This window comes from Musa acuminata, chromosome BXJ2-11 (genome assembly GCF_036884655.1).
Source record: "Musa acuminata AAA Group cultivar baxijiao chromosome BXJ2-11, Cavendish_Baxijiao_AAA, whole genome shotgun sequence".
Lineage (NCBI taxonomy): Eukaryota > Viridiplantae > Streptophyta > Magnoliopsida > Zingiberales > Musaceae > Musa > Musa acuminata.
Window position 1 is genome coordinate 11473866 of NC_088348.1, and position 21773 is coordinate 11495638.

The following is a 21773-nucleotide window of genomic DNA, read 5'->3' on the forward strand; positions in this document are numbered from 1 at the left end:
AAATTCTCAAAATAAGATCAAGATTTCAATGCCCTTTCATGCAGGAAAGGGTGGGGTTTATATAGGCCCCAATTGGTTTGAAGTTGGAGCTCAAATGTGTCATCTATTGGATTTCCAAGGTCCTGGCGGTACTACCGCCATAACTGGGCGGTACTACCGCCTGGCATTGCTCAGAGACTGAGCTCAGGCGGTACCACCGCCTGACAGGGGTGGTACCACAGCCTAACTTCGCTCGGAGACCGAGCTTAGGCGGTACCACCGCTTGACTTCGCTCGGAGACCGAGCTCAAGCGGTACCATCGTCTGACTTCGCTCGAAGACCAAGCTTAGGCGGTACCACTGCCTGACTTCGCTCGGAGACTGAGCTTCTTGGTGGTGCCACCACCGGCCAAGAAATCTGGGTCCGAATGGGCCGATCCATTCGGCCCAATTTGGGTCTATCAAGGGCCCAATTCCCCCCAGATTAAGTTAATGGGATCACCTCCCATTCCTAACTTAATCTACATGCTAACTACGATACTTAAGACATTAATACTGCACCTTGCTCTGGTGCGTCAATCGCTTCTTTCAGCGAGCTTCCGGTGAACTTTCGGAGAACATCTAACGAACCCTCGGCGATGCTCCGGCGGACTTCCGGCAAACTCCTGGACTTGCGACGATCCACTTGGCGAGTTCCAATGAGCTTCTTTGGTAAGCTCCTGGACTTCTCGGATTTGTTCCCGTAGAACCTCCGACGACCGTCCGGACTTCCGTCGAACTCTCGAACCCCCAACGTGATCATGGTTTTGACTTCGGCGCAACTCCTGCTACATGTCTTACTTTCATCGTAGTTAATATTGCACACTTATCTCAACTTATGGATTAGATAACAAATGACAATTGACTTCATCATCAAAATCCAAGATTCAACATTCACGATGATCTTCTTGGCGAGTTCCGATGAGCTTCTCTAGCAAGCTCCGAGACTTCTCAGCTAGTTCCTCCAGAACTTCTGACGAACGTCCGAACTTCCGACGAACTCTCGAACTCCCAACGTAATCACGTCCTTGACTCTAGGACTTCATTTTGCTTCATGCCTTACTATCGTAGTTAATTCTGCACATGTAAAACATACTTCGATCTAGACAATTAATACTAAGCATTAATCAAGTTGTCCGGCATGTCATTGGTCCCTCGACGCTTCGTCCGATTCTTCAGTGCATCATCCTCTCTTACGGCCTATTGCCCAATCGGCCAGTTGACTCCATAACTCCAATATCCTTGGCGTAATATCTGCTCTTCTTGGTTCGATGCCCGAATCCACGGCCCGAAGCCTTCTGTCGATATGTCGACCGTTCCTCTGGCCCGACGTCCAATCTTTTGACATGTTTTCCTCTGGCCCAACATGATTTTTTTTGCTTTAATTGTCTCATCCTGATCGAAGCATCCTGCATCACTCAAAACGCAGATTAAAACATAAACACAATTATCAATTGGTTTTAATCATAAAAATACGAGATTCAACAATCTCCCCCTTTTTGATGATAACAACTAATCGACAATGGAGTTAACCTTAACTCCCGGAGTTTAAATAAACTCCCCCTATCAATATGGCATATAACTCTTGGATTCAAAAATCCAAGCAAACATATCATGATAAAATCATGCATGATATTAATATACTTCTCCCCCTTTGTTATCAATAAAAAGGAGAAGTTCCAACTATTAAGGGTTTGAGATATCTAAGTTCAATACATTGCATGAAAAACATAATATCCATTTTTATCATCATGTAAGCTACCAAAAATTTAGAGTTTTGCAAGTTTGTAAATTTTGCTAGATGTGTAAGTTTAACATTTTTGCTTCTTGAGATATGCAAGTTAACACTTCTTTGTAGTGTTCAAGATAGCAAGTTCTACATTATACAAGCTAGCAAATTAGAGATGTTCAAGAAAGCAATACTTGCTTCGTGAAATATGCAAGTTTTACAACATACAAGCTAACAAATTTAAAGATATGCAAGTTTGCATATTTGCTTTTCTTTGCGATATGCAAGATAGTATATTTTTGCATCTTCTTGAGATTTCAAGCTAGCAATTCTTGGTAATGTTCAAAATAGCAATTTCTTCTCTTTTGAGAAGTGCAATTTTTGCTTTCTTCTTGAATTGTGCAAGCTAAAAAATTTACTTTCTAGAAAGTTTTGCTCCCCCTTTGTCATTGTCAAAAAGAAGGGAAGACCCTTTACATCAATTTTCAAATAATGACAAAGGTAAATAACATAGATGAAAATTCAAGTAATGAATTTTAAAATAATTATTTTATCATGAATATTTCATCATTGCATGCATTATTATCATAAGTTAAAGTATTAAATGCATAACACCAAATCATCATATATATATAATATAAAATCATCATTACATGCATGATTCCAAATCATCATTTATATTATTTCAATCATTATTTCAACCATCACTATAACTCATCATGCATAATATGTAAAATCATCTAACATGATATAAACATTTATTTTCAAAATATTCATCATTATTTTCATGTATGATAATAAAGTATTCATGATACCAAGCATTAAATCAACATTTTTAAGTATTTATCACTTCATGATTGTTGGTACCAAACATTCATCATTAAATCAACATTTTGATCATTTATTTTCTCTTTAGCAATTGGCAAAAAGAAACATAGGAGAAAGAATGATATAATATCTTGATTAATGCATAAGAAATGTCTAGTTATAAATCTCAAAAAATCAAGATAAAACTCATTCAAATTCAAATCGTCAAATCAAAGTCGTTTTCAAGAGATTCATAAAAGGGACATAAATAGATTCATTAATCTTTCCTTTTATTATGAATCAGAAAAATTATTATTTTGAAAAAAAAGATTCATATGGATAAATCTCAATAAGAAGATACAAGAACCCATAATAGGAGATCTTGATTCATAAATGATTTCAAATTATAAATTCCAAGAAATCAAGATCATGATTTCGATAAAACCCATTAAATTCAAATCATTTTCAGAATCCATGAGATTCATAAAAGCATAATATACATGTTTTCATTAATCTCCTTTTTGGAAAAATCGATAAAGTCAAAAAAATAAATTTTTCGAGAAACCTTTCCTTTTTTTAGTTGTTTCAATTCATGTGATTTATTTCATTCAAGCATGTTCTTTGTCTTTTTATGTCAAACAAAAATATGCATCATCATTTAGGATCGAAAAATAAATTTCGTCATAAAAACCATCCATCTTGCTTATAATCTTAAAAGCCACTTTTATTACCGTAAAAATTGATAATCCATAAATCACAAGATTCATCATGCATAATTTCAAATTGTAAAGCCATTAAATATGATTTCAAATTAATATGTTCAAGTTTTTGTATGAAAACATATATCTGTTGAATCTCGGATTTTGATGATAAAATGAATTGATGGGTTAATTGATCTAATCCATATTATTGAGTTAAGTGTGCAGGATTAACTATGATAACCAGAAAACATAAAGCAAGAATACCAAAGTCAAGTTCGATGGATGTTTGAGAGTCCGAAGAATTGTCGGAGATGCTGCCGGAACCAACCGAGAAAAAATCGAGAACCTGTCGGAATTTTTGAAAGTTCGCCGAAGAGATCGTCGGAGGTTCGCGGAGATCACCAAGAAGGCTCGGCGACTCATTGAAGTCATCACAAGATCGGGAGCTTGCTAGGAGTCCGTCGGAAGAAGTTCGTCGGAAAGCTCGCCGAAACAAGACTCGACGTTTGCGGTTGAAAACTTGCTTAGGATGTTTTTAGTTTAGGGGCCAACTGGGCCCAAAATTAGACTTGGTTTGGGCTAAATTTAAAGCCCAACCAGTGAACCGAAGGGTCTGGCGGTGGCACCGCCCAGCACTCGAGAGCTGGGCGGTGGCACCGCTTGGCTGGGTGGTGGCACCGCTAGTCCACTGTCAATGTCAGACACTGACAGGCGGTGGCACCGCCACTGACAGGCGGTGGCACTGCCAGCATCGGGAACCAAAGAGAATTCAAATTTTGGAGCCCAAATTTGAATCCTCTTAAGGCTTATAAATACCCCTCAAATCTCAGCTGAGAAGACAACTTTTTGAGAAGCAATTGATTGAGAGAAAGGTCTTAGAAAAGTCTTAGCAAGTCTTATTTTCAATTTGCAAGTGTTCACCTCCTTCTTTCTTGCTGAAAATCTGTAAGAGAGTGAACCGCTTGTAAAAAGTTGTAAGAGGGGTATTTACCCTTCCCCTTCAAGAGATTTGCTAGTGGAAGATGGGAGCCTCATCGAAGAGGGGCCTCGCAAGTGGATGTAGGTCATTTGACCGAACCACTTTAAAATCAGCGTGATCTCTGGTTTGCATTTACTTATTGTCATTTATATTACTGCAAACCATTTACACTTTGATGCTCTACTTTTTTGTCTCCTTCTTACATATCCCTTCAAGTTAAAACACAATCGAAACGGTTTCAAATGAAACATTGCTTTTATCGTACGAAGTTTATGAAAGTGTTTAAAACGTCAAAAGATTATCGTACTTTACCGCTGCACTAACTCACCCCCCCTCTTAGTGCCACTCCGATCCTAACAATTGGTATCAGAGCTAGGCTCACTCTCATATTTGGTTTGATACCCAAGAGAGATGGTTTACTCCGGCATACATAAGGGTCATTCTATCACACGTCCACCCTTATTTAATGGGTTGAATTATACTTATTGGAAGACTCGTATGAGGATCTTCCTCATTTCCATGGATTTCGAGCTTTGGACTATTGTTGAAAATGGATTTCAAAAATCTTCTCTTCCGATGAGCGAATGGAATGAATCGGAGAAGAAGGTTTTTGCTTTAAACGCAAAGGCTATGAATGCCTTGTTTTGTGCACTAGACAAAAATGAATTTAATCGTGTTTCAATTTGTGATTTGGCTTTTGATATTTGGAGAACTCTTGAGGTCACTCATGAAGGCACTAGCCGAGTGAAAGAGTCCAAAATCAACATCCTTGTGCACTCTTACGAACTTTTCCGAATGAAACTAAGTGAGTCCATCGGAGACATGTACACCCGGTTCACGGATGTCATCAATGGACTCAAAGCTCTTAGTAAAGATTTTACTAACTTTGAACTAGTAACTAAAATTTTAAGATCCCTCCCTAAAAGTTGGGATCCAAAAGTTACGGCCATTCAAGAGGCCAAAGACCTTAAAACATTCACTCTTGAAGAACTCATTGGGTCTCTAATGACCTACGAAATGACATGTCAAGCTCATGACGAGCTCGAGAACCCCCTTCCAAAGAACAGGAAGGATATGACACTCACATCACAAGAAGACCACTTGAAAGGAACATCAAGTGATGAGGATAGTGACAATAACATTGCACTTTTGACTCAAAAATTTAAAAAATATTTAAGAAAGAACAAATTTAAAAATAATACAAAAAATAAATTCGAACACAAGAAGGACCAAGTAATTTGCTATGAGTGCAAAAAATCGGGACACTACAAGAACGATTGTCCTCAAGCCAAAAAGAGAACATCAAAGAAGAAGGCGCTCAAGGCAACGTGGGATGATTCAAGTGCATCCGAAGAAGAGGAGTCCAACACCGAGCAAGTTGCTCATTACGCCCTAATGGCCATCGGAGAAGAGGTAACGGATTTAATTGATGCAGATTTACCTTATCATGAATTATTAAATGCTTTCCATGAGTTATTTGATGAATGTAAGACAATTAGTAGAAAATACAAATTGCTAAAAAAGGAGCATGATAGTCTCACTTGTGATATCGATAAATTAAAAACTGAATATCATGATAGTTTAGCTCCATATATAAAATGTCATGATCTAGAATCTCTCCAAAAGGAGAACTTGCTACTTAAGGACACCTTGAAGAAATTCGAGGTTGGTAGCAAATCTTTGAACATGATCCTTACAAATAAGGGTCACGTTCCTAAAAGAAGTGGAATTGAATTTGTGAGAAGTCCTCACCAAAATCCAACCACCTTCGTTAAAAGCCCCGTCTTACATGTTCGACACCAAAGCAATTGCAACTTTTGTTGCAAATATGGACATAAAACTTATAAATGTCCATTCAAGAAAATTAGTCCGAACAAACTAATTTGGGTTCCTAAAGGAACCATGATCAATTCTATGCAATATGATGAACAAGTTAAATTAGTTTTTAAGGCACCCAAACGAAAATGGGTAACTAAAAATAATCCCTTCTTGTAGAAACATACACCATCACAAGCTAGGAGCAAGAGATGGTATCTAGATAGTGAATGCTCAAGACATATAACTGGAGACATAATCTCTTACTATTGATGATACCTTTTCCACCAAATATGATTGTGCCATCAAACACGCAAGAAAACCTTTACTTGTCTCCGATAAAATTTAAGTTTTAAGTCTGCCAACTCCGTCATCATAGAATTCCTTTGAATATTCATATAGGCTACAAGACTATTGGTATTTCTGCTTAACGCATCAGTAACTACATTAGCTTTCCCAGGATGGTAGTTGATATTAAAATCATAATCCTTTAGAAAGTCCAACCACCTTCTTTGTCTCATATTTAAATCTTTCTGTGTGAAAATATATTTGAGACTCTTATGATCTGTGAAGATTTCAAAAGTCTGTCCATAGAGATAATGCCTCCAAATTTTCTGTGCAGAAATGATAGCTGCTAACTCTAAGTCATGAGTAGGATAGTTCTTCTCATGAGGCTTTAATTGCCTTGATGCATAAGCAACTACCCTCTCATTTTGCATTAGAACGCAACCAAGCCCTTGTAGTGAGGCGTCGCTATACACTACAAAACCTTCCCCCCCCGAAGGAATAACCAATATAGGAGCACTGGTTAATTCCTTCTTCAATTCTTGAAAACTTTGTTGACATTTATCATCCCACATGAACTTTATATTTTTTTGTGTCAATCTGGTCAATGGTGCTACTATTTTTGAAAAGTCTTCTACGAATCTTCTATAGTATCCAACCAAACCTAAAAAGCTTCTAATCTCTGAAACATTAGAAGGTTGCTTCTAATTTATCACGGCTTCAATCTTATGAGGGTCAACAGATATACCAGCACTTGAAATTACATGACCGAGAAATATAATTTCATTGAGCCAGAAGTTGCTCTTGCTTAGTTTGGCATATAGTCTCTCTTGCCTTAGGACTTCCAAAACTATCTTAAGATGGTGTTCATGCTCTACTATGCTTGTAGAGTAGATCAAGATATCATCAATGAATACAATTACAAATTTATCAAGATAAGGGTGGAATACCCTATTCATAAGATCCATGAAGGCAGTCGGTGCATTTGTGAGTCCAAAAGGCATTACTAAGAATTCATAATAACCATATCTTATTCTAAAAACAGTTTTTTTTTTTTTTTTTTTTTTTTGTACGTCTCCTTCCCTTATCTTCAATTGATGATACCCAAATCTTAAATCAATTTTCGAGTATACCTGAGTACCTTGAAGTTGATCAAATAGGTCATCTATTCGGGGAAGGGGATATTTATTCTTTATGGTCACTTGATTGAGTTGTCTATAATCGATGCATAGTCGCATAGATCCATTTTTCTTCTTCACAAATTGGATAGGGGCACCCCAAGGTGATACACTGGATCGAATAAAACCCTTGTCCAAATGCTCTTGGATCTGTTTCTTTAACTCCTCCAACTCAATTGGTGTCATTCTATATGGAGGTTTAGAAATAGGTGCAGTGCCAGGTAGAATATCAATTGTAAATTCAATCTATCTATTTTGTAGTAGTGCAAGTAGATTTTTGGGAAAAACATCTGAAAAATCCCATACAATAGGGATGTCCTTTAATACTGGCTTCTTAGATTCTTCTCCAAAAATAAAGGTCAAGTATCCCTGACATCCTTTGAGTAATAATTGGGTAGCACTCAAAGCTGAAATAATATAAGGGAACTTTTCCTGAATCCCAATGAACTTGAAAGATGGTTGATCTAAGGGTGAAAAAGTAATAGTCTTCCGAAAACAATCGACACTTGCATGATATGTTGAAAGTCAGTCCATACCCAAGATAGCATCGAAATCTTGAAATTCTAGTATAATAAGATATACTAGCAAATCATGACCTTTAATAGTAATAACACAGTTTCTATATATCTGATCAACTGTCAAAGTGTTTCCAACTTATTATTTGTATGAACGCCTCTCCGAGTGTGTACACTAGTAGCATTGCGACTATTAGCACCCCGAGTGATAAAACCACTAATCTTTGGAATTGGCTCTATTATTCTTATAATAGGTTAAAGACAATCATTGGTTAAAGTCAATCAAGGGACCTAATACACCTACAGGCCCTAGACCATGCTCTAATACCATAAAAATTGTCACATGCTGGATTTTTTTTTTTCATATATTTTCACACAGGCCAAATAAATAAATATCACTTTATTCATCATCTATAACCATTTATTATAATTCATTTATTCATCAAATTACAAATAGAAAAGTTAACTTCAAGAGTCATCCAAGTGGCTCTACCTAGCGGTAGAGGAACGTTCGCTCTCCACTGGAATCCGATTTAGTACTAGAGGGAGGCTGCTCTGAAAATCAAAAACAAAGAAAATTCAGCAATGCTGAGTAGGAACCCCAAAAGTCAAATCAAAATAAATACATGAACAAAATTCAATCAATCATCCCATTGGCGTATATCAAGTACCCGAAGAAGCACTCCCCCAATAGCGGATGGAGAGGCTTTATCCTACGGGATGAGTTTGTGTTCTCCCAACAGTAGATGGAGGCAAACTCATATCACACTCCCAACAGCGGATGGAGGGGTGTCCCACACCCGCCAAAGTGGGGACACGTTCCTCCCAACAGTGGATGGAGGAACCGTCCAGCCGCCACGTCTGACGGCCCGCTAATCCCCGAAGGGAATCGCCCTACCTGCTCTCGGCAGGAAAATTATAGAATCTCACACTGGTTACAATTCATTTATTCATCAAATTACAAATAATATATTTAAAACATCTCTTTCAAAAATCATCAATATCAAATAATATAAATTAGCCCTCAATTGACTTGAACTCTAGTTTAATCGATTCAATTGAACTCGATTTACTAGAGCCTAACTGAACTGATCTCTAATCCGTGTTTAACTAGTCTGGAACCACCCTAGACTAGTATAATTTAGACTAGATTAAGTTCAATTTAGGTTAAACTAACTCGAATAAGTCAATCAATTCGGAATCACCCTGAATTGATCTAGACTAATCAAGTCTAGTTTAATTCAATCAATATTTGGGCTCAAGTTCAACAATAATATTGGGCTAGATTGAGCCAGTCCATCTACTGGTCATGTGCATTATACATGATTGAGCATGCATTACATAAAACTGGCCCAGCCCTTGCCCATGGACTAGTCATAGCATATACCCATTAACAACATAAATAAAAATATAATAATGCATTAAAAGATAGATGAGGAGAAAAGCTTTAATACAAAGAAATAACATTCTCAATTTGACTAGAAATCATAAGACATTAAAAGAGGGACTAGGAGATAAGTTTTAACACAAGGAAATAGCTTTCTAAATTCAAATAAAAATCATGTTTTCAACACATAAAATTTCAACATATTCTAGTCATATTTTAAATCATTCAGAATAATATATTTTAATTTCAGATCAAAGAATATCAGAAAAAGGGATTTTAGATAACATATTCTAGTCTAACAAGATTTTAATCCAAATAAGATTAAAGATAAACTATAATACAGAAAATATATCATATAAAACATATACTTTTTTAACATATTTAATTCTGCAATAAAAACCTTAATCATGGGTCAAAGAATATTATGAAAACTCTAATTGATTATTTTAATACAAAAAATTTGACATTTAAAGAATTGATACATATTTTTTAAACTATAAAACTTTCATAATTTAAAGAATCAAAATAAAAGCTAAAACTTTTAAGAAAGGTAGGGAAACCTACCTCTTGTCAATAGGGTGTAACTCCTCGTTCTCTTATCAACAGGGTATAACTCCTCGTTCCTCCCACTACTAGGCTCGACTAGGTGAGGAACGAAGGAGAGAGATCCCTCCCCTTTAAATAGGAGGAGGTGAGCCTCTATTAAGGGAAATAAATTTTAATTTTCATATTTATTTAATATAAATTATTTCCATTTAATATACTAATAAATATGATATCATCATATTTAGAATACTTCTAGTTATTTCCTTAATTCATATTAACAAACAAGGAAGCAGATTAAGATTTCCTTAAATTATAATGGCAAGTAAGGAAAACAAAATTTAAATCTCAATCTCAAATATTTGATTTGATTACATTTCTCCCCTCCTATAGGAAATTTGGTCCCCAAATTTAGCTTACCTTAATAGAATAGATGAGGATACTACTCTCGCATATCTTCTTCTCTTTCCCACGTTGCCTCTCGGTCTGAATGGTGTTGCCAACAAATCTTTACCAAAGGTATAATTTTGTTCCTTATAATATGTTCTTTCATTTCCAAGATCTGGGTTGGTTGTTCTCCAAAAGTAGCATCATCCCTTAGCTGTAGAGGTTGGTAAGATATGACATGTGTTGGATCCCTGATATATCTTCGAAGCATAGACACATGAAATACATCATGGATACTAGCCAAAGCCAGGGGCAATGCCAATTTGCATGCTACAGGCCCAACCTTTTGTAAGATCTCAAATGGGCCAAAAAATCTTGGGGCTAACTTTTCCCTTTGACCATACCTCATAACTCCCTTGGTTGGCGACACCTTTAAGAAGACGTGCTCACCAACTTCGAACTCTATATCTCTTCGCCTTCGATCTACATAACTTTTCTGATGACTTTGAGCTGTTAATAATCTTTGGCGTATAATTCGAATATTATCAACATCTTTTTGAATTGATTGAGGCCCCAAAAGCTTCCGTTCTCCCACCTCATCCCAATATACAGGTGATCTGCACTTTCTTCCATAAAGAGCTTCAAATGGAGCCATCTGTATGCTAGAGTGGTAACTATTATTATAAGAAAACTCAATTAAATGCAAGTGCATATCCCAACTCCCACAAAAGTCTAAAGCATATGCTCTTAAGAGATCTTCAAGAGTTTGTATTGTCCTTTCAGATTGGCCATCAGTTTGGGGGTGAAAAGCTGTACTAAATTTTAACCGCGTGCCCAAAGATTTTTGTAGACTTCCCCAAAATTTAGAGGTGAATCTTGGATCTCTATCTGAGATAATGTTAACTGGCACCCCATGATATCGAATGATTTCCTTAATATATAAGCTTGCTAGTTTATCCAATGAATACTTCTTGTTAATAGGAAGGAAGTGAGCAGATTTAGTAAGTCTGTCTACTATTACCCAAATTCCGTCATATCCTTTCACAGTCTTGGGTAATCCTGTCACAAAATCCATAGTGACTTGCTCCCACTTCCATTCAGGAATCGAAATCCTTTGCAACTTTCCCGCAGGTACTCGATGTTCTATCTTCACCTGTTGACATATCAGGCATTTAGAAACAAACTCTGCTATATCTCTCTTCATACCACACCACCAATAGTTTTGGCATAAATCTCGATACATCTTAGTAGTCCCGGGATGGATATGAAATTTTGATCTATGTGCCTCCTCTAATAATTGCATCTTTACTGGATGGCTTTCGGGAACACAAAGTCGATTGTGGAATGTAATAGAACCATCTTCGGCTTGGAGGAATTCAGGTCTAGATCCTTGAGCTATTTCCTTAACTATCATTTGAAGATATGTATCTTCCTTTTGACCTTCTTTAACTTTTTGCACCAAAAATGATTATGCCATCAAACACACAAGAAAACCTTTATTTGTCTCTGATAAAAGTTTAAGTTTTAAGTCTGCTAACTTCGTTATCATAGAATTCCTTTGAATATTCATATAGGCTACAAGACTGTAGGTATTTCTGCTTAAGGCATCAGCAACTATATTAGCTTTCCCAGGATGGTAGTTGATATTAAAATCATAATCCTTTAGAAAGTCCAACCACCTTCTTTGTCTCATATTTAAATATTTCTGTGTGAAAATATATTTGAGACTCTTATGATCTGTGAAGATTTCGAAAGTCTGTCCATATAGATAATGCCTCCAAATTTTCTGTGCAAAAATGATAGCTGCTAGCTCTAAGTCATGAGTAGGATAGTTCTTTTCATGAGGCTTTAATTGCCTCGATGCATAAGCAACTACCCTCTCGTTTTGCATTAGAACGCAACCAAGCCCTTGTAGTGAGGCATCACTATACACTACAAAACCTTCTCCCCCTGAAGGAATCACCAAGATAAGAGCACTGGTTAATTTCTTCTTCAATTCTTGAAAACTTTGTTGACATTTATCATCCCACATGAATTTTATGTTCTTTTGTGTCAACTTGGTCAATGGTGCTGCTATTTTTGAAAAGCCTTATACGAATCTTCTATAGTATCCAGCCAAACCCAAGAAGCTTCTAATCTCTGAAACATTAGAAGGCTGCTTTCATTTTATCACAGCTTTAATCTTGTGAGGGTCAACAAATATGCCAGCGCTCGAAATTACATGACCGAGAAACATAATTTCATTGAGCCAAAAGTTACACTTACTTAACTTGGCATATAGTTTCTCTCGCCTTAGGACTTCCAGAACTGTCTTAAGATGGTGTTCATGCTCTGCTATGCTTTTGGAGTAGATCAAGATATCATCAATAAACACAATTACAAATTTATCGAGATAAGGGTGGAACACTCTATTTATGAGATCCATGAAGGCAGCTGGTGCATTTGTGAGTCCAAAAGGCATTACTAAGATTTCATAATGACCATATCTTGTTCTAAAGGCAGTTTTCTGTATGTCTCCTTCCCTTATCTTTAGTTGATGATACCCGGATCTCAAATCAATCTTTGAGTATACCTGAGTACCTTGAAGTTGATCAAACAGGTCATCTATTCGAGGAAGAGGATATTTATTCTTTATGATCACTTGGTTGAGTTATCTATAATCAATGCATAGTCGCATAGATCCATCTTTCTTCTTCACAAATAGGACAGGGGCACCCCAAGGTGATACACTAGGTCGAATAAAACCCTTGTCCAAAAGCTCTTGGATCTGTTTCTTTAACTCCTCCAACTCAATTGGTGCCATTCTATATGGAGGTTTAGAAATAGGTGTAGTACAAGGTAGAAGATCAATTGTAAATTCAATCTGTGTATTTGGTGGCAGTGCAAGTAGATCTTCAGGAAAAACATCTAGAAAACCCCGTACAATGGGGATGTCCTTTAATACTGGCTTCTTAGATTCTTCTCCAGAAATAAATGCCAAGTATCCCTGACATCCCTTCAGTAATAATTGGGTAGCACTCAAAGCTGAAATAATAGAAGGGAACTTTTCTTGAATCCCAATGAACTTGAAAGGTGGTTGATCTAGAGGTGAGAAAGTAACAGTCTTCCGAAAATAATCGACACTTGCATGGTATGCTGAAAGCCAGTCCATACCCAAGATAGCGTCGAAATCTTGAAATTCTAGTAGAATAAGATCTACTAGCAAATCGTGACTTTCAATAGTAATAACACAGTTTCTATATATCTGATCAACTATCAAAGAATTTCCAACCGGTGTTACTACCATTAATGCATTATTCATTATCTCACGATTCTTATGTAATTTCATAGCAAAATAGGGTGATATAAAAGAATGTGTAGAACCAGAATCAATAAGCACAGATGCTGGCATACCACAGAGTGTGATGATACCTTTAATAATAGATCCCGAGGTTTCAGCATCTTGATGAGTCAGTGCATAGACTCTTGCCTGTCCTTCCTCTCTGGGTCGTAGCTGTTGTTGTCCAGTTGTTTGGGGTGGAGCTCGGCGTTGATATTGCTTCCGTGGGTAATCCTTCGGCATGTGCCCCGATTGTTGACAATAAAAACATACGCGTTGTCCCATGGGGCATGAGGTGGAAACATGATCTGTCTTCCCACAGAAATAACATCTTATAACAACTTGATTGCTAGGAGCTCCTGCTTGTTGATGCCCGAACTGTTTGCCTTTTCCTTTCTTTGAGGGTCCAGAATGTGATCCCCCATACGTAAATTGTGCATCACTAAAAGGTCGCTTTCGATCCTTTGCTTGTTGTAATTCATTATCCAATTTCTCTACCACCAAAGCTCGATTTAACACTTCAGCATATGTTGGTAAAATCAGTACTACAACAGACTTTCTAATTGATGATCGAAGTTCCCTCTCAAAATGACGAGCTCTTTGACTTTCATTAAAAGCAATATGTGGAGAGAACTGAGCCAACTCAGTGAAATGATGATCATATTCCATTACAGTTCTATTTCCTTGGTGGATGCTAAGGAACTCTTGTTGTTTCTCAAAGCGAACTGAATCAGGAAAGAACTGCTCATAAAATGCATCTTTAAACTGCTCCCAAGTTACCACATTACCTCCAGCCTCTAACATCCTCCTTTTTGAGGTCCACCAAGTGTCTGCCTTCCCTTCCAAATTGAAAGAAGCAAAAGGCACTTTCTGATTTTCCCTACATTCGATAACTTCGAATGTCTTTTCCACTTGACGAATCCAACATTCAGCAAAGATTGGATCTGGCTTGCCTTCAAAAATCGGTGGTCCCAATCTCTTAAAGTGATCTAAAGTATTATTCCTACCCCATGGAATTTCATCTCGTTCCTATTGACGCTCAAAGTATCCTCTAATAGCATTGAGGACTCCGTGTACGTCACCTTGAGCATTGACGGGTGCTGGGGCATGTGGGGCATTCTGCGAAGTCGGAGAAGCTGGCCCATAATTAGTGACAGGTGTACGGGAAGACTAGGTTTGCTATACGATGCGTGGAGCTTCCAAGTTATTGTTTGTTTGAACACCTCTCCGAGTGCGTACACCAGTAGCATTGCGACCATGAGCACCCCGAGTGATAGGACCACTAATCTCTAGAATTGGCTCCATTACTCCTATAATAGGTTAAAGACAATCATTGGTTAAAGTCAATCAAGGGACCTAATACACCTACAGGCCTTAGACCATGCTTTGATACCATAAAAAGATGTCACATCCTGGATTTTTATTTTATTTTATTTTTAATATATATTTCCACACAGGCCAAATAAATAAACATCACTTTATTCATCATCTATAACCATTTATTACAATTCATTTATTCATCAAATTACAAATAGAAAAGTTAACTTCAAGAGTCATCCAAGTGGCTCTACCTAGCGGTAGAGGAAGGTCCGCTCTCCACTGGAATCTGATTTAGTACTAGAGGGAGGCTGCTTTGAAAATCAAAAACAAAGAAAATTCAGCAACGCTGAGTAGGAACCCCAAAAGTTAAATCAAAATGAATACATGATCAAAATTCAATCAATCATCCCATTGGCGTATATCAAGTACCCGAAGGAGCACTCCCCCAACAGCGGTTGGAGAGGCTTTATCCTACGGGATGAGTTTGTGTTCTCCCAACAGCGGATGGAGGCAAACTCATATCACACTCCCAACAACGGATGGAGTGGTGTCCCACACCCGCCAAAGTGGGGACAAGTTCCTCCCAACAGCGGATGGAGGAACCATCCAACCGCCACGTCTGATGGCCCGCTAATCCCCGAAGGGAATCGCCCTACCTGCTCTCGGCAGGAATATAATCTCACACTGGTCATATCCATTTCGGGATGAAATAACATATTTAAAACATCTCTCTCAAAAATCATCAATATCAAATAATATAAATTAACCCTCAATTGACTTGAACTCTAGTTTAATCGATTCAATTGAACTCGATTTACTAGAGCCTAACTGAACTGATCTCTAATCCTTATTTAACTGGTCTAGAACCACCTTAGACTAGTATAATTTAGACTAGTTTAAGTTCAATTTAGGTTAAACTAACTTGAATAAGTCAATCAATTCGGAATCACCCTGAATTGATCTAGACTAATCAAGTCTAGTTTAATTCAATCAATATTTGGGCTCAAGTTCAACAATAATATTGGGCTAGATTGAGCCAGTCCATCTACTGGTCATGTGCATTATACATGATTGAGCATGCATTACATAAAACTGGCCTAGCCCTGGCCCATGGACTAGTCATAGCATATACCCATTAACAACATAAATGAAAACATAATAATGCATTAAAAGATAGATGAGGAGAAAGGCTTTAATACAAAGAAATAATATTCTCAATTTGACTAGAAATCATAAGACATTAAAAGAGGGACTAGGAGATAAGTTTTAACACAAGGAAATAGCTTTCTAAATTCAAATAAAAATCATGTTTTCAACACATAAAATTTCAACATATTCTAGTCATATTTTAAATCATTCAGAATAATATATTTTAATTTCAGATCAAAGAATATCAAAAAAAGGGATTTTAGATAACATATTCTAGTCTAACAAGATTTTAATCCAAATAAGATTAAAGATAAACTGTAATACAGAAAATATATCATATAAAACATATACTTTTTTAACATATTTAATTCTACAATAAAAACCTTAATCATGGGTCAAAGAATATTATGAAAACTTTAATTGATTATTTTAATACAAAAAATTTGACATTTAAAGAATTGATACACATTTTTCAAACTATAAAACTTTCAACATTTAAAGAATCAAAATAAAAGCTAAAACTTTTAAGAAAGGTAGGGAAACCTACCTCTTGTCAATAGGGTGTAACTCCTCGTTCTCTTGTCAACAGGGTATAACTCCTCGTTCCTCCCGTTGCCAGGCTCGACTAGGTGAGGAACGAAGGAGAGAGATCCCTCTCCTTTAAATAGGAGGAGGTGAGCCTCTATTAAGGGAAATAAATTTTAATTTTCGTATTTATTTAATATAAATTATTTCCATTTAATATACTAACAAATATGATATCATCATATTTGGAATACTTACTAGTTATTTCCTTAATTCATATCAATAAACAAGGAAGCAGATTAAGATTTCCTTAAATTATAATGGCAAGTAAGGAAAACAAAATTTAAATCTCAATCTCAAATATTTGATTTGATTACATATTGTGCCAAGGATATCGGAGTTGCGGAGTCAACTGGCCGAATGGGCAATAGGCTGCAGGAGAGAACGATGCGCCGAAGAATCGGACGAAGCGTCGAGGGACCAATGACATGCCAGACAACTTGGTTTATTGCTTAGGATTAATTGTCTCGATCGAAGTTTTGTTTTACATGTGCAGGATTAACTACGATGGAAGTAAGAAATGCAGCAGAAGTTGCGTCGGAATCAAGATAACGATAACGTTGGGAGTTCGAGAGTTCGACGGAAGTTCGGACGGTCGTCGGAGGTTCTGCGGGAACAAATCCGAGAAGTACATTAGCTTGCTAAAGAAGCTCGTCAGAACTCGCCAAGTGGATCGTCGCAAGTCCAGGAGTTTGCCGGAAGTCCGCAGGAGCATCACCGAGGGTTCATCGGATGATCGACAGAAGTTCGCCGGAAACTCGCCGGAAGAAGCGATTGACGCACCGGAGCAAGCTGCAGAAATTGTCTTAGGATTTATCGTAGTTAGCACAATGATTAAGTTGGAAATGAGAGGTGATCCCATTAGCTTAATCTTGGGGCAATTGGGCCCCTGAAAAACCCAAATTGGGCCGAATGGATCTACCCAGTCGGACCCTGATTGCTGTGGGAGGTGCAACCGCCCAAGCCAGGAGGTAGCACTACCTGAGCTAAGTCTCCCAGGGAGACTAGGCGGTGCAACCGCCCCAGCCAGGAGGTGGCACCGCCTGGGCTCAGTCTCCGAGCGAGACTAGGCGTTGCAACCGCCCCTGACAGAGGTGGCACCGCCTGGGCTCGGTCTTCGAGCTTTCGCAGGAGGTGCAACCGCCCCAGTCAGGAGGTAGCACCGCCTGAGCTCAGTCTTCGAGCTTTGGCAGGAGGTGCAACCGCCCCTGACAGGAGGTGGCACCGCCTAGAGGCTCAGTCTTCGAGCTCTGCCAGGTGGTGCAACCGCTCCAGTCAAGAGGTGCAACCGCCTGATCCCGGAATTCCGGGAATTGACAGTTTTGAGCTCCAAATTTGAACTGGGTTGGGGCCTATAAATACCCCACCCATTCAGCACTAAAAGGCAGAAAATTAACACCGAAATCTTAATCCTTTTTTGTGATTCTTAGAGCTCAAAATTGTTGTAAAGGCCAAAAGTTCTCCCTCTGTTCTTCAAAGTTTTGAGTTGTAAAGAGAGGAGAGAAAATTTCTGTAAGGGTTGTCTCTTAAGCCCGTCAAAAGGAATGAAACTATAAAAGGGTGGTTGGCCTTCGCCTATTGAAGGAAGGCCTCTAGTTGACGTTGATGACCTCGTCGGTGGAGGAAGTCAAAAGTGGAGTAGGTCAAGATTGACCGAACCACTCTAAATCTCAGTTTGCATTTACTTTAAGCATTTTATCTTTACTGCAAACCTCCTAAATAGCTACTGCCTTCTACACTTTTACGAACGAGTTTCTAAGTTCAGAGCTTTCCAAATCTGCATTTAGACGTAAATCGACTTTTTCGTACGATCATTACATTTCAGTTTACGTTTATGTTTTGATTTCAATCACAACTGTAAACTGCCTTCTGCGCATTTATAAAACATATCTCAAAGTTCAGTATCTTCAAAATTGACATTTAGACGTAAACCAGTTTTATCGTACGAACGTCGCATTTCAGTTTGCGCTTGCATTCTGATTTTCATCATAAACTGCAAACTGCCTTTATAGATTTACTTTAACGTCATCTCGCTTAATCTTAAGTTAAAGTAATCTTAGAATCGGCTTTTACATCGAAATCATTTTTTTTATCAAACGAACGTAGCTTTCGGTTTTAATCGCTGAAAAATTTCCGCTGCACTAATTCACCCCCCCCTCTTAGTGCTCTTGATCCTAACAGGAAGTGCTTAACTTGAAAGCGTATTCATAAAGTTGTGTAGCAAAGGTAATGAGGAAATAAAGCAAGTAAGAAGGTTTGCAGTAATGTAAATAGCAGTAATGAAATGCAAACCAGAGATTACGCCGTTTTTAAAGTGGTTCGGTCAAGTGACCTACATCCACTTGCGAGGCCCCTCTTCGATGAGGCTCCCACCTTCCACTAGCAAATCTCTTGAAAGGGAAGGGTGAATACCCCTCTTACAACTTTTTACAAACGGTTCACTCTCTTACAGATTTTCAGCAAGAAAGAAGGAGGTGAACACTAGCAAATTGTAAACAAGACTAGCTAAGACTTTTCTAAGGCCTTTCTCTCAAACAATTGATGCTTAAAAAGTTGTTATCTCAGCTGAGATTTGAGGGGTATTTATAGGCCTCAAGAGGATTCAAATTTGGGCTCCAAAATTTGAATTCTCTTTGGGTTCCCGATGCTAGCGGTGCCACCACCTGTCAGTGTCAAACACTGACAGTGCTGGGCGGTGCCACCGCCCAGCTCTCGGGTGCTGGGCGGTGCCACCGCCAGACCCTTCGGTTCACTTGTTGGGCTTCAAATTTAGCCCAAACCAAGTCTATTTTTGGGCCCAGTTGGCCCCTAACCAGGATGTAGGATTATCTCTTAATCCTAATCCTAATTACAAGTGAACTACATAACAAAACACATCCTAAGCAACTTTTCAACCGCGAACGTCGAGTCTTGTTCCGGCGAGCTTTCCGACGAACTTCTTCCGACGGGCTCCCAGCAAGCTCCCGAACTTGTGATGACTTTAATGAGTAGTCGAGCCTTCTCGGTGATCTCCATGAACCTCCAACGATCTCTTCGGCGAACTTTCGAAAATTCCGACAGGTTCTCAATTTCTTCTCGGTTGGTTCCGACAGCATCTCCGATGATTCTTTGGACTGTTAAACGTCCATCAAACTTGACTCCGGTATTCTTGCTTTGTGTTTTTTGGTTATCGTAGTTAATCCTGCACACTTAACTCAATAATATGGATTAGATCAATTAACCCATCAATTGATTTTATCATCAAAATCCGAGATTCAACAATCTCCCCCTTTTTGATGATGACAATCAATTGATGACAGAGTTAAACATAACTCCCCCTATCTATATGCCATATTATGAGAAGATAAAAACACTTGAATTCCATCCCATTGAATTCAAGCATAAACCGATAAGTTCTAACCGTAGAACTTATCGTTATTCTCATTAAGCATAAGTAAATGCGAAACTTCAATGAAAATCCTTTTCAAGTCGAATGATAAGAGACAATTTTTACTACGACAGGAGAAAATGATTTTCAACATGAATTTCATGATATACATGCTTTCAGTATGATCAATTGATCTTGCGATATTCTCAAAGATTTTGCAAGGCATATAAGACATTCATATCACACAAGCTTTTGCAATTCATATAAGTCATGTTATTAAAATGATACAAGTCATCACTTTTCTCCCCCTTTGTCATCAACAAAAAGGGAATGAGACTTGAAGCACATAATTTGTCGTACAAAGATTTTATCATTCAGCATTGATCATACAAAGATTTTATCATTGAAAATTAAGTATGCTAAAATATTTACGTAGAGTTAATCTTAAAGGAAAATTCAACATTCATCTATTTTATCAAATCTCTTCTTTCTATAAATAACAAAAATTGTAGGTGTACAAGGAAGAGATTGTGATTAAAAAAAAATTTCAAGTAGTAACTTCAATAAGTCAAGATCATAATTCGAATACAAATCCATTCAAATTTAATTCATCAACTTGAAACTCATAATCAAGCCATCAAAATCAATTTCGAGATTCAAAATATCATAAAATCATTAATCTTGATCAGATGGGAGCGGTGTTTGACTCAAGATAGGATAAGATAATTTAACATGCTATTTAGAATCGAAAGAGAAGGATCAGATTCACCGAGGAACGGAGAGAGAATGAAAAACTTTACGGAAAATCCATTCAAACAAGTTTATTCTTAGGGACAATTTAACATACCTAATTCCCTTCTAATGAATTCAAATTGGTCTTCATTCAAAGCTTTTGTAAATATATCTGCTAATTGATGCTTTGTGTCAATGAATTCTACAACAACATCATTGTTAAGGACATGATCGCGTATGAAATGATGCCTAACGTCGATGTGCTTAGTTCTAGAGTGCTGAATTGGATTTTTAGTAAGACATATGGCACTAGTATTATCACATTTTATGGGAATGTTTTTAAAGTGAATTCCATAGTCTTCTAATGTATTTTTCATCCAAACAACTTGTGCACACATGCACTTGCAGCAATGTATTCGGCTTCCGCCGTAGATAGTGCAACTGAATTTTGTTTCTTGGAAGTCCAAGAAACAAGTGCATGTCCTAAAAATTGGCAAGTTCCGGATGTACTTTTTTTATCTATCCTGCATCCGCCAAAATCGGCATCTGCATAAGCTATTAAATCAAAATTTTCAGATTTTGGATACCACAATCCTAAATTTGGAGTTCTTTTAAGATACCTAAATATTCTTTTAACACTTTTAAGATGAGATAATTTAGGATTTGATTGAAACCTAGCGCAAAGTCCTACACTAAACATAATATCCGGTCTAGTCGCGGTGAGGTAGAGTAGACTACCTATCATTCCCCTATATATTTTTTGATCGAAATTTTCACTATTTTCATCCATATCTAACTTAGTCGAAGTACTCATAGGGGTGTTTATTGCTTTTGAATTATCCATGTTAAATCATTTTAACAATTCTAATGTATATTTAGATTGGTTAAGAAATATACCATCACTAAGTTGTTTGATTTGTAATCCTAAAAAGAAAGTTAATTCACCCATTAAACTCAT